This window comes from Nyctibius grandis, chromosome 5, assembly GCF_013368605.1.
Source record: "Nyctibius grandis isolate bNycGra1 chromosome 5, bNycGra1.pri, whole genome shotgun sequence".
NCBI classification, from domain to species: Eukaryota; Metazoa; Chordata; class Aves; order Nyctibiiformes; family Nyctibiidae; genus Nyctibius; species Nyctibius grandis.
The window spans coordinates 27,177,088-27,191,426 of record NC_090662.1 but is presented as its reverse complement, the minus strand read 5'-3'; the positions used below and the strand labels follow the sequence as shown (position 1 = coordinate 27,191,426).

The following is a 14,339-nucleotide window of genomic DNA, read 5'->3' as shown; positions in this document are numbered from 1 at the left end:
AAACCAGACACTTTATACTCTAGTTACACCCTACTTTTGTGAGCATACTTTGTTGCATCTCAGTTTGGTGGGATGTTGTTACAGAAACAAATTGGTTGTACTGCTGTAAAGGAAGGCTTTTAATGTGTTCAATGGACCAACATTTAATTACATGGCTTAAAAAGAATGCTGAAAATCACAGAATCACACAGAATCACAGAATGTTAGGGATTGGAAGGGACCTCGAAAGATCATCTAGTCCAATCCCCCTGCCGGGGCAGGATTGCCTAGACCATATCACACACAAACGCGTCCAGGCGGGTTTTGAATGTCTCCAGGGAAGGAGACTCCACAACCTCTCTGGGCAGCCTGTTCCAGTGTTCAGTCACCCTTACAGTAAAGAAGTTTTTCCTCAAATTTAAGTGGAACCTCCTGTGTTCCAGCTTGCACCCATTGCCCCTTGTCCTGTCAAGGGATGTCACTGAGAAGAGCCTGGCTCCATCCTCTTGACACTTGCCCTTTACATATTTATAAACATTAATGAGGTCACCCCTCAGTCTCCTCTTCTCTAAGCTAAAGAGACCCACCTCCCTCAGCCTCTCCTCATAAGGGAGATGTTCCACTCCCTTAATCATCTTCGTGGCTCTGCGCTGGACTCTCTCTAGCAGTTCCCTGTCCTTCTTGAACTGAGGGGCCCAGAACTGGACACAATACTCCAGATGCGGCCTCACCAGGGCAGAGTAGAGGGGGAGGAGAACCTCTCTCGACCTGCTAACCACACCCCTTCTAATACACCCCAGGATGCCATTGGCCTTCTTGGCCACAAGGGCACACTGCTGGCTCATGGTCATCCTGTTGTCCACTAGGACCCCCAGGTCCCTTTCCCCTACGCTGGTCTCCAACAGCTCTGTCCCCAACTTGTACTGGTACATGGGGTTGTTCTTGCCCAGATGCAGGACTCTACACTTGCCCTTGTTATATTTCATTAAATTTCTCCCCGCCCAACTCTCCAGCCTGTCCAGGTCTCTCTGAATGGCTGCGCAGCCTTCCGGCATCTCAGCCACTCCTCCCAGTTTTGTGTCATCAGCGAACTTGCTGACAGCGCACTCTAATCCCTCATCCAAGTCATTAATGAATATATTGAATAGAACTGGTCCCAGAACCGACCCTTGCAGAACTCCGCTAGACACAGACCTCCAACTGGACTCTGTCCCGCTGACCACTACTCTCTGGCTTCTTTCCTTCAGCCAGTTTACAATCCACCTCACTACCCGATCATCCAGACCACACTTCCCCAGTTTAGCTGCGAGGATGCTGTGGGAGACCGTGTCAAACGCTTTACTGAAATCCAGATAGACCACATCCACAGCTTTACCATCATCTATCCACCGGGTAACATCCTCATAAAAGGCTATCAAGTTGGTTGAGCAAGACTTCCCGTTGGTGAAGCCATGCTGAGTGCCCCTAATGATTCCCCTATCCTTGATGTGCCTAGAGACAGCACCAAGAACAAGTTGCTCCATCACCTTTCCAGGGATGGAGGTGAGGCTGACGGGTCTATAGTTACCCGGGTCCTCCTTCCTGCCCTTTTTGAAGACTGGAGTGACATTCACTTTCCTCCAGTCCTCAGGCACCTCTCCTGTTGCCCACGACTTAGCAAAGATGCAGCTTCTTCCCCACCTGTCTGGAAGATCAGCAGGGGGTAGTAGTCTGTGGCCTTCACCAGGTTGGGGAGTTGCCTGGTGATATCCCTGATTCGGGCTCCAGGCAGACTGGAGACCTCCCTGTGATGGGAGTCAGCTCTGCATATTGGGCCCTCAGATCCCTTTAGGAAGGAGTCTCCAACCACTAAAACTCTTCTCTTCTTCCTTGTGGAGGAGGTAGCTATATGCCTGTCAGGTTTTTCTGACTGTGGTGGGACCTCTGATATAGGTTGCCTCTCCACCACATCCCCATTGGACTGGCTGTATTCCACTAGGGCTTCATACCTATTGCTCAGAGGCACCTGTGGAGGTAAGGTAGGCAAGGAGGTCACTCGCCTTTTGCCACGGCCATAGACTTGCCTCCACTCACTCCTCTCCTCTAAGTTATTGTTTTCCACCTGAGAGGGGCAGAGTACAGGGGTCCCTCGATCCTGGGAGCTCTCCGGCAGGTGCTCCCATTTTTGTTGCAGGGAGGGCAAAGCCTGGCTCCACCAGTCTATCTCCATTTCAGCCTCCCGAATGCTCCTAAGCCTTTCTACTTCGGCTTGAAGCCTTTCAACCTGGCTTTGCAGCTGTGCCGCTCGGCCGAGCGGATCATCTACCTGCTCACAGTGCACACAGCCCCCTGACACCACAGAGACGGTGTAGCATTCCCTGCAGCCCGCAACCTGCACCATCGCCTCCTTCCGTGGGAGCTCTGTCTGGGTTCCCACATCCATTTTGGTCTTCAAAAAAATGTAGAGATACTAATTAAATTCATTTGCCAGCATAAACATGCAAAGACTAAGCACTTATCCAAGCTTGCATCAAGAACAGTAAGAAGTAACAAGCACACAGAAAGAAAGTAGAACACAGGCTGTAATGCGAGCAGTTGATTAAAAGAGAAAGCCCAATATTTACGACCACTGCTAAGTATTTTTACATAACTAATTCTTACACAACCCAAAAATGGAAGATAAGGACAACTACTCTTAGCAGTCAGCATATGCGTGGCCAGGAGCAATAGGTTTTCTTCCTCATCAAAATTTTATGCAAAGTGGAAAAGCTTCATTAGGACAGATTGCCACGGCAGAGGATTACCCCTTTATTTTCTCTCTCCTCCTCTTCACTCCCAGTGAAGCATATATGCCACTGCTTAGCTCTGCTGTGAATGGCAAGGGCTCTGCACAGGTCTAGCACCAAATACCTAGGAGCCTAAGGACTTCAGATATTTATGTGATTAAAAGATGTGGATCTCAAAGATAGAAGCTTCAAAGATACGACCTTTGATTCCAAAGCAATTTTTAACTGATAACTACATGAATCTCTGCATCCGAATCACTTGGAAAATCCTGCTTGTCCTCATGCCTCAATCTTGTAAAATCTCTATATGCTAAAGCCTTAAGAAGTCCTGTTTAACCCCAGGCTTGCTTAAACAGAAAAACTACCACACGAGGGACGGTATGAACAGAAGCACACCTCCTCTACATTAGCTCCAAGTGTGGTCTTCCTACCATCGCTGTATTTGTCCACCAGCAGAAGTTACTGTACAGAAGCTGGAGTTATTTTATGACACCGCTCTTCAGCATGCTAAGAGGATCCTCAGAGAACATGTCGGTACCTCTCAAAAGCAGAGGAAGTCTTGCCATACAATGTCACTGTTACTGCACACTAAAATATAACCATGAGAGCAGTTCATACCAATGCCCCATACCTCATACCCAAGCCTGCAGTGAAGGAAATTTTCCTTGCACGGAGGAGTCCTACAAGAAGAAAAATGCCTCTTTCAAGAGGGAGCGAGCTGCCCTGCACTTGTGAGGGGCATCAGGGCAGTAAGCAAACACCCCGCGTGACCTCAGCAGGCCAGAGGTTCATACGTTTGCCTCCCTGTGTGTGCTCAGGCTTAGCCACAGAGATACTGATATCCTGTTGTAAACGTGAAAGTAACTTCAGGACTCCAGGCCTGGCGATCCCTGCGCGGCCTCCTCAGCACGGCGGCTGAGCGAAGGAGCCGAGCGGCACCGGTTCTCCACCACCCGTGCCGTGGGAGCTGTTCCACACAACTTTGAGTTTCACTGACATTAAAATAGCGCTGAGCGATAGAGCGAAGGCAAAAAAAATAAAAATAACAGCAGTGCCTTTGATTACAGCACACAGTTTGAATATGATCCTAGTTCTAGAGTGAGGCGAGGACACTTACACGGGCAACTTGTGCCTCCACTCACTACCTTAGACTCAGCGAAACCAAAGCGCCCGGCGCCGCCGGTGTGATTCGCCGCGCTGAGCATGCGGCTGCGGCTCTCACGGGGCCCCCCCGGCCTCCCGGGAGACGGGGCAGCCGGGCGGGCGGCACCGGCCGCCGGAGGCTGGGGCGGAGCGGCCGCCTTGCCGGCAGCGCTGCCCGCGCGGAGAGCACCAGGCCGCGCTCGCTGCCGCGGGGAGCGCCAGGCACCGCCGGGGGCGGGGGCCGCCGGGGGTCGCGGCGGGGCGGCGGGCAGCGCCGTACCTACCTGAGGGCGAGCGGGGCAGCGGGGCAGGCACGGCCGCCCGCCCGGCTCCCTCCTCCGGCCCGCGTCCAGCGGCGCCGCCAACGCCCAGGACGGCAGCCAACCGCGAGCCGCCCTCCGGATACACCCTCCTTTGCCCGCCAATGGGGAGGGGCCCTGGCCGTGGCGTCACGGCGGACGCCGGCACGCCCCCTCACCGCCCCCGGTTCCTGGAAGGCCCGGCGCTCCCCCCTCGCTCCCCCGGCGCCTGACGGGCGCCCGGCGGCGGCTCGGGCAGGCGGGAGCGGGCGGCCCCGCGGCCTGCGGAGCCCCCTGCGCAGCGGGGTGCCCCGCGGGCCCCACGCGAGGCCCTGCAGGCTCCCAGCACCGGCACAACGATCGCCCCAGCACGGGTACAGCGGCCTCCGCACCGGGGCCTCCCCACGCTGTGACCGGGGCAAGGCCGAGCACAGGCCGCACCTGACCCCTCACAGCCCTGTCCTCCCCACGGTCTCCTGCTCGGACCATTTTCCTGCTCAAATATGACCATTCTTCTTGCAAAAATATGTAATTATTTGGTGGTTGTAGAATTTAATTCAAACGTGACACTGAAAAAGACGCAATAGTGATGGTCCCTCATCATCCTGTGTTATTTTGTCATACTGATCACTTCATATTGTAAACTAGTAGAAAGTACATGGCTGAATCCATCATCATACTCCTGCACAGCCTGTCTTTGATTAAATCAATGAAAGTATTTTAGGAGCTGCTTTGTCTGCTGAATGAATTGGGAGCCAAACCATGATGAATTTACTGCAGTAAGTAACTTCACCAAATCTACTTGGCTCATTTTTTTATTATTATTTTCTAAGTTTTCAGTTTTTTAGGAAGTTCCTTCTTTGAATAAGTTGTTATCTCAAGACTGTCTGCAATAGTTCCTTATAGGTTTAGTGCCTAATTATTTCTCAGTACTCTTCTAACTTTTGCAGGTAGGAAACTGAACCCAGAGAAACGAAGGATGACACACACAACATGCTCTGTCTTGCACTGGAGTTCCCAGGCCTGAGCTGGGAGCTCAGCCTTTGTGCTGCAAGGAAATGCATGGAAAAAGGTATTTACAGGAACTGAGTGGTAGCCATCCTGGCAGCTCAGCAGAGCATGCCAGGAGAAGGCACTGTGCCTGAACCTGACACTCCTCAAAGGATCTGACTTCTTTTGCCGAGAGCTGTCAGCTGTGAACTCTCTCTGGAAGTCGGGCACCTTTGCCAGGCCATGTCTGCCTTTCCAATGGAAATGTGACACAGATACCACAGAATCACAGAATCACAGAATGGTTAAGGGTTGGAAGGGACCTCTGAAGATCATCTAGTCCAACACCCTGCTAAAGCAGGTTCCCCTAGAGCATGTTGCACAGGGTTGTGTCCAGGTGGGTTTTGAATATCTCCAGAGAAGAAGACTCACCACCCTCCCTGGGCAGCCTGTTCCAGTGCTCTGTCACTTTCAAAGTAAAGTTTTTCCTCATTATCTGATGGAACTTCCCATGTTTCAGCTTGTGCCCATTGCCCCTTGTCCTGTCACAGGGCACCACTGAGAAGAGTCTGGCCCCATCCTCTTGATGATATTTGTAAGTGTTGATAAGATCCTCCCTCAGTCTTCTCTTCTCCAGGCTAAAAAGACCCATCTCCCTCAGCCTCTCCTCCTAGGAGAGATGCTCCAGTCCTCTTATTATCTTTGTAGCCCTCCACTGGACTCTCTCCAGTAGTTCATTATCTTTCTTGAACTGGGGGTCCAGAACTGGACACAGGACTCCAGGTGTGGCCTCACTAGGGCAGTGTAGAGGGGGAGGATAACTTCCCTCAACCTGCTGGCCACACTCTTCCTAGTGCACCCCAGGATACCATTGGCCTTCTTGGCCACAAGGGCACATTGCTGGCTCACGGTGAACTTGTCCACCAGAACTCCCAGGTCCTTCTCTGCAGAGCTGCTTTCCAGCAGGTCAACCCCCAGCCTGTACTGGTGCATGGGGTTATTCCTCCCTAGGTGCAGGACCCTACACTTGCCTTTGTTGAACTTCACTAGGTTCCTCTCCGCCCACCTGTCTCACCTGTACAGGTCATACCCTACCTTGTCTTGCAGGCTCCAGTCTGTCCACTAGGCAATGCTTAGAGCACACCACTGGGAAGTTGAGAGCTGTTTTCAAAGTTGCAGTGCCATTCAAAACATTCACTTAAAAGCATGTGTCGGTAGCATAAGCACTAGAAAACTGGGATTTCTAAGGTGAGCCTCTCTCAGCTTTTTACACTGGCAGATACTGTGTGTAAATGACTACTTATAACTGAAGGGTCTTATATCTGAGTCACCAATGAATGCCCTAACTACTGTGATGGTAGTTAAAAAACTTTTTACAAGTTCCCACTGTCCTTTGTGGGGGCCATGATATGATCTAGTCACCTACTGACTCCTGTAGATGAGAAGGGTAGATTGATTCCTAATTTGAGAACGTTGCTTGGATATAAGCAGGGACGAAGCTCCAGTCAGTTCAGCAGGAGCCAACATCTAAACACAGAACCGAATTTTAAAAAACTGTGGCTAAAACAATTTTTTAGCACCAAAGCATTTTACTTTCAAAACATTTCTTTTTGAAAGAACTTTCTATTTTGAGATTCCTTCATGTGTATATAAGAGACTTCACTTCTAGCTAATAATCTATATATGCCACTTCACCTGGGGTCAAGTATTCTTTGTATAATTTGAAATTATTGGGGTTTGTACATTTTAGTTTACTGATCCTTTTAGAACGTTCTCGAGAAATGATGTTCCAGGCTGGGCGAAAACAACCAGCAAACCAATGATCCATCCATCTCTATTCACAGAGATATACTTCATGACTCTGGCTGTATCCAGGAGCAGAACTTTAAGTGCAAGCAGGAGGAGCAGAACAAGTAAGGACATGAATGAGGTGCTCTGCCAAAATGCCTGTTGGAGAGTTGATTTGCCATCTCTGAAAGGAGATGATGGAGAATTTTATCAGCACTATTTAAGTTACTTCCTGCATCTAAAACACACCAGATGAACTCAACTCCAAAAGTGGCTATTGTGCTCCACAGAGAAAAAGGCAGCCTAAGTAACCAGCATGGACTCATGCTGTGACAGTGTAAAGCCAGGTAAGCTGAATCCCACCTGCACTGTACTGTGTTCCAGATAGGGAAGGCAGAATGGCTTAAAAAGAATAAAACAAATCTGGAATTCAGGTTTTACAAAACATGCTAATATAGAATTGGAGCTGTTCTCTGTAATAAATACCTCCTGGTTTGGGTGGACTGTGATTCCATCTGTCTGACAATCCCTAATTATAAGGTCTAATTCTTACCCAGTTGGAATGCTTTTTACTCAGCACTGTGGGGGGAGTGCTGACTTCCATTATGGTAACAATAAACTCCCAGAGCACCTAGAGAGAGATGGACTTCATAGATTTTATTCTTAGAATATCAAGGATAAATCTTGAATCTATTGAAGTCAATGAAAAAGTCACACTGAATTCTGTTGGGCTAGGATTTCTCCCTAGGTCTCAAATGAACAGGGGAATTGGCATCCTGAAGAGATTTTTGCAGGCTGTGTATCTACCTGTCAAACTCTGTTTCTCATTTAATTCTGATTTTATACTGCAGAGATCAAGAAGTTCCAAGAAGCTTTCAGGCTTTCAGTCAGAATGAGGCTATTGAAAAACATGACCTTTTATTCAAAAGCCACTACCTGCAGTGGCTGTTGACTGCCACTGTGAATACTGACCTCACAGCAGAGTACTAGACATCACTGAACAACACAGAGTGTTGTGTTCTCTACAATCACGTAGAGAATATATTTACATTCCTATTGCCCAGTAGGGGAAACCGCCATCTCTCAGGGCTTACAGCACCCCCAAAGAAAGACATTCTACTTTTAGTAATGCCTAAGACATAGGGTATATCTGTTCCCATTTGTACACACTAGAATTCACAATAGCATCATATATGTCCACGTTCACCGTAAAACTTGGTACGTTTGCATTTGCAGTGCGTATTTAGACTGCTGCATCAAATTGAGATGCCCTTTTAAGTCATACTCGTAATTCCTAAGACCTCAGATAAGTGTTTTAAAATTGCTGTGCAAATAAACATAAACACAGAAAATTACAGCCTATGATATCAAATTAGTGAAGAGGCTCCTTAGAAGACAAGTACTAGGTTCATTGCAAGAAACTGCAGCAGCTCAGCTAAAATAATCTGTCTGAAATATCCTTCCATAAGAATCTTCATTGAGTCTATTAATTAGACTTACCGATGCTCACGCTAATAGGGCTTTCAAGTCAATAACAATCTACCACTAAGTATGGATCCATAGTGTGAATAAAATCAAAACCGGGGCCTTCTTTTGAGAGAATCAGGTTTTAGTGCTTAAAGAGTCCATTAAAGCAATTATGCCGTAGCTGCATTAAAAGTGCAACCTTGCTTCTGAGGCTCCTTCAGCAAATAATGGTTGTCCCTGCCTTATCTCCTCCAACAGCAGTGTGTCTCTGTCAGAAAGGGCTGACCTCCTTCTGAAAAAGTCACAACAAAAACCAATAGCTTTTTACGTGCATTTAGGTCTTTCCATTTTTGTACCACTAATGTCTTTATCGATTTGCAGTAGGGGAATGTGTATTATTCACATTTTAAAGCTGGGAAAACCAACACAAAAATTATGGTCCAGCCCACAATTCACATTCAGATTAGTGTCAGAATAGAAGTTCAGGACTTCTTGACTAATGTTTTTTTTGCAAGTGTTCTTGATTCTTTACGGACCTTTAAAATCAGAGATTTAAAAACAATTTCAACAAAACCATGAAAATAGTAAGAACTATGTAACATGTATAGTGACAGGTTCTAGACCGGCACAACCATCTCTGTAGCCATGTAATGAAACAGAACCGAGCTGGCTAAAAAAAAGCTATTTTTTTAATAAGGATACTTTTCATTCTCCAGTACAACCCAGCAGACTCAAACAACTGAAGGTGTGTGCAGGCATAGGAACAAAGTGGGACAGGGATGGGAGGAGGGAAAGAAGACATCTGCTTAAGCCACGATGGCTGAAGAAAAAAAAAAAAGCATGTTAGACTATTGCCTCAATATGCTGGAGTTCGGCTTCCATTGAGAACTACATGTTGGAGCAGGTCCTGAAGCACAGGATGTAACCACAATTTTACCCAAGAATAACAAGCAGCTATCCCAAACTAGGTCCACAATGTGCTCCTGCATGTAATCAGGGTGACAGTATACCCAAGGGCCAGTCAGCTTTCAAATGACATGTGATTTCTGGGTGTCATAATAAGGTGATTCTGAAACATCTTTGGAAAAGGTTAATCAAAAACATTTCTTTGAAGGCACTTCTACTTTGACGCAATTTGTGTGCATACTGAAACACAGAAATTACTCTTTAAGTCCGGTTTTCGGTTTTGTTCAGTGGTTCAGCTGTAAACTGGACTATGGTTAAACTAGAAAGGAAATTCTTACATCACCAGAAGCTATGGGTAAAACTCAGGATGTGATCGAATAAGTCTTTTGCATTCCTAATTTCTATGGTGCACTAAAAAAGAACAAACAAGGATGCAAATGGAAGAAAAGAGGCGTATCATGAATTATCATGCTTCCATTGTTTCCTTTTCTAGTAAAAAAAAATACCAAAGTGTACAAAAAGTTTGCTTGTTTGATTATACATGTAAATAAAACCATTTCAATTGTCAGCCTGTGTGTAGTGAAGCTAGTATTGACCTTAGTATTGGCTTTATACAATATGTCCCTGTATAATAAGTCGATCTCACTGGTTATGGTTTATCATGACAGCCCACCAAAATGTAAGGTTGTTTCATATATAAATGACTGAGTTTATTTTAGCTAGTCTGTAATGTTATTGGAAAATGGAGATGAGGATCCGGTTGCCACCAGATTTTCTCATATTCTGATCAAAATTCTTCTTTGAGACCAAAAGCAGTTAAAATTGAACCTACTGAGATTACCCATTACATGTAATTGAGATTACCTTCTTTTTACCTTCTTACCCTCTTCAAGGGAAGAGGCCACTTGGACACTTCCCCTCAGTTTTGGAGTTGCAGCTTCCCTGTAACACGAGAAGCTCCACTGCATTTTGGCCTATGCAAGGAAATTTTTTTATGGTTGTTTAAAGTCAAAATTGATTCTCTAAATGTAACATGCAGTTTATTCATGCAAAAGTGCATAGCAAGTGTAGATGGGTTACAAATATCCATATCTAGTTAAATTTTTTTTCCCAAGTTTTACTAACCCCTGTGCAGGCACCTCCTTACATCCCTAGCAGGGAGACAAAACCTCTGATGATGATTGTCTTCTGCTCAAAATGTCACCTCCAGCATCAAAACCTGGCACTGTTTGCTGAAGAGGTAAATATCGAGTTATGTCCTTTTGTTCCTCAGCTCTGCCATTGTGAAGGAGGAATGAGAAAACAGACTTGCTATGCAGGATGTATGTTATTTGCCATTTCACAATTAATAGTTCTATTATTAGTGCTTCTTTAAAAAGGGAGACCTTTGCTGTCTTTCTCTCCTCTGAGGTTGCTAACAACTCTGGTAAATCTGTATAGTCCAGTAGAATCAAACTACTCTGAGGAAGAAGATCTGATAGTCCTAAAAGTAATGAAGTATCCTCCTCATTCCTACCTCTCCCTCCTTTATGAAAAGAACCAAATGAATAAAGGAAGTGCAGAGAGTTTTAACCCTTCTGTTGTGGACAGAGCATAATTGCAATACTTTTACTGGAATCACATTCATAATAGAATTATGGAGGACAAAACTCCACTCTAGCATCATTTTAGCTACTTCACTCTTCTCTACCAGCTCAAAATCATTAAAGATTTTGAGCACTTTTCACCATGAGCCACATGGTTTTTCTATGACTGGGTGAAAATACATTCATGTATGCCATGGTGATTTCTACATCCCTCCTGAGACAGTCAGAGGAGCTAGCTAGAATTTCTTTGAATCCACAAGATGGAACCAGGAATTCACAAAGTCCTTCAGAAGAGTGGAATACTGCTTGAAGCCTGCCTGCAAGTCCATCTTTGCACCTTTGTAAGATCAGGTGTAGAAAGACACATGCATTTTGCCCAGTTGCAAGTCTGTCAGTGTCTCATCTGTTCTAGCAGTGGCAACTCTGGTAGCCCTGCACTTTTTACAGATAGGCAGAACATTGCAGCCCCGCCTTTCCTCAGCACCACCGCCCTCACAAAAAGTGTCAGACACCTGGTGTGTCATTGCCCTGCATAACAAGGTGTATTGCAGCTGGCTCCCCTTTTTTGAGTGCTGGGAATCGGCCAATTCACTTGCCCTGTTTCTGTTGTTATGTCTATAAAACTAAAGCCTTACCCAGACAGGTAGACAACAAAACTGCCTACATCCAGCATGACCAAAATTGCCTTCTCTAGAGTCACTGTTTCTGCTTTTAAAAAAAGCTAGTGGATGGACATTTGAGTCATACGTACGTACTGGACTGGAAGGTGATCTTCAGGAAGCTGAGTATTTCTTTGCCCTTGGCTTGTTCAAGAATCGCATTTTCTGATTAGCAGCATGAAGGCCATCCAAAGCATTTGCCTGGTATTTGTGTCACTAGATTAACTAGGGTACTCTCCATCCTTCCCCCATCACATAGTTAGGACTATACTGTATTTTCATCTACCTTTTACCCCTTGGTCTTAATTTTCATTTAGTGGTTTGTTCCAGTCATCAAGCGTCTTCTCTTTTGGTTTCAGCCACTTGAAATAGCAGATTTTCTGACTCAAGCAAGAGGGGTTTTTTGCCAGCTTGGGGTTTAGTTTCGGGCAAACTCTCAGAGATAAGGCCAGCTAATATGTTCCACCAGCTTACTACTGCAGTTGCTCTAAAGATCTTCCTCCTCACCAACAAGCTTTGGTCCCGATCTGGTGTGCTTCCCTGCTTGCTCATCTCAATACAGCAGAATGATTACTTGAACCTTGTATAGAGTTTTTGAGTCTAGCCTCGCATGTCTACACAGACTGCATCTTATAATTTGTCTTTTCTGTATGTCCTCTTTCTCTGTCCAGAGAGATCCCCAGCTGTCTCTGATGGTTTGGGCAGTACTTCCTTTTCACCAACATTCTTTTGTCTTAGGCCTGGTGTCCCCAGCCTACAACAGCTGAAATGCAAGTTTCATTTGAGTTCGCACACAGATACTCACACACATGCACACACACTCCCTCTCAAGCTCACAGCTCAGGGAGTAGCCTTGGCTTTCCAATTAATAGCTCCTCCATTATTGCCTAAAGGCTCTTAGTATTTTTCCCTGGTGAGATCTTACCCCTGGCATTGTTTTGTTTCCTCCTCGCTCTGCCTTACAGTCTAATTTTATTTATCAGAGCAGTATTTTCAAGCTGAGGTAGATACCAAAATAAATTAATAAATAAATCATACTAATCTCATCATCTTTCTTCACAATGTGAACTTTCTTCACAATGTGAACTTTCCACTCCAAAATTTGTTAGCGGGTGAAGTCTGGACTGAAATCTTTTTTTCCCTTGTTCTTCTCCAAAATATGAAGTGTTCTTACATGATCGTTAACTATAAACTGTGGTACATTAGGGTAAGAGCCTGAATAGTCTTGTAAGTGCAGAAAAGCCTTCTCTGCCTTCCCATCCATGTAGCTATGGAGATTCCTTTCAGTCCACCATCTGGAAGAGTGCAGTGCAGACGAAAAACAGCTCTCCACAGAGGGAATATAAGGGCCACGGACAGGACCTAGACTCGAAAATCTAACGCCGTGAAGATTTTCCCATCTTTTTAATCCTTGTATTTTACTATATGAATTTTATGACCCGGTTCCTTTTCCCTTGCAGCCGATTCCGCCTGCCCAGGAATCTGCCCAGGTGCTTGACACATAAAATGCTTCTTTTATGCTGCCCTTTAAAAAATATTTTTGTACCCCATAAATACCTCATAAAACATCATACCATTACCCAAGGCACATTATCTTTCTATGTGATTTCCACTACTTAGGTTTTAAATCTGGTATGTCTAAAAACACTGCAGGAAAAATTATAGACCCACCACATAAGCATATGTGACCACGTTTATATGCACATACACACACAAACACACACGTGTATGCATACTCATATGCTATGTCTTCATCTTCTTCGGGAAAGCACTTAAAATACATCCAGCACAAAAATTTGGAGAATAAAAAATGTACTGAAAACTAATGTGCCACATAAATTGTTCAGTAAGAGTGAAAGGATTAAAAGCTTCATATTGTGTTTATGAAATCAAATCTTTGTGTCTCTGCTCTGTGCATCCCATATCATAAGATAATGAATAGTTCCATAGCAACAAAAGTCTACCACTAAACCATTTCCTTGATTTCAGTTCTTGAACAGAAAGAACACAAAAACCAGAAATTCCAGCCCTAAACTTGAGATAATAGCAATTATTTAAATAGTCTGGTTCAGAGTGTCAGTTTAATCAGAAAATTAAAATGTTTATCATTTTATCATTGAAAAGAAGGACATTAGAATGAATCAAATAAGGCTGCCTTTAGGTTCACAAATTAAATATTGTTTACACAATTATAAAGTCTTTGAGCGACCTCAGCAATTTTTAGTGATTGTGGTATTGCTTTAACATTGATGTAAAATTTAAATTACTAATGGCTCTGACACTATTCAGCAAAACACGAGAAAAGGTCTGCCTATTAGGAAGATCAAGATGGAGAGCAGCAGCATGTATTAACTGACTTAAAAGCAAATGTTTTTACTCCTAAAAGAGATTCTAATCAAAGATTCTGATCAAAATCAAGGCACAGGATGCAACTCCATTTGTTAGCGGCCAAAAATGAACAAAGGAAAATTCTCATGTTATTCGAAGTGATTATAGAACCATTTTCTCTCTCTCAAATATTAGAAGCCAAACCACATTTCCAAAGAATTAAATAACAAACTCCTGTTCCTTTTAACAGGAGTACACTGTTCTTCTGATGTGAGGTCTTACAGTTTACATATTAGTCTCTATACGCATAAAAAACAACTGCATGCTTTCCTCACAGCAATATCCCTGGAGGCTTCAAAAGGTAAGACACTGGAAGCAAAGATATATAATAAATACCTAGTTAAATGTACTTCATATGAGATCCTTGAA

The 14,339-nt window shown here is 44.8% G+C and overlaps 1 protein-coding gene across 2 annotated transcripts in view; it reads right to left on the bottom strand.

The window, feature by feature from the left end:
* AASS (aminoadipate-semialdehyde synthase) overlaps positions 1–4,252 on the bottom strand; it is a 33,433-nt gene extending 29,181 nt beyond the window's left edge. For both annotated transcript variants that reach the window (XM_068401268.1, XM_068401269.1), the window contains exon 1: positions 4,172–4,252. The gene's annotated coding sequence lies outside the window, so the exon portion shown is untranslated. The remainder of the gene's footprint in view (positions 1–4,171) is intronic.
* Positions 4,253–14,339: the final 10,087 nt, after the last annotated feature.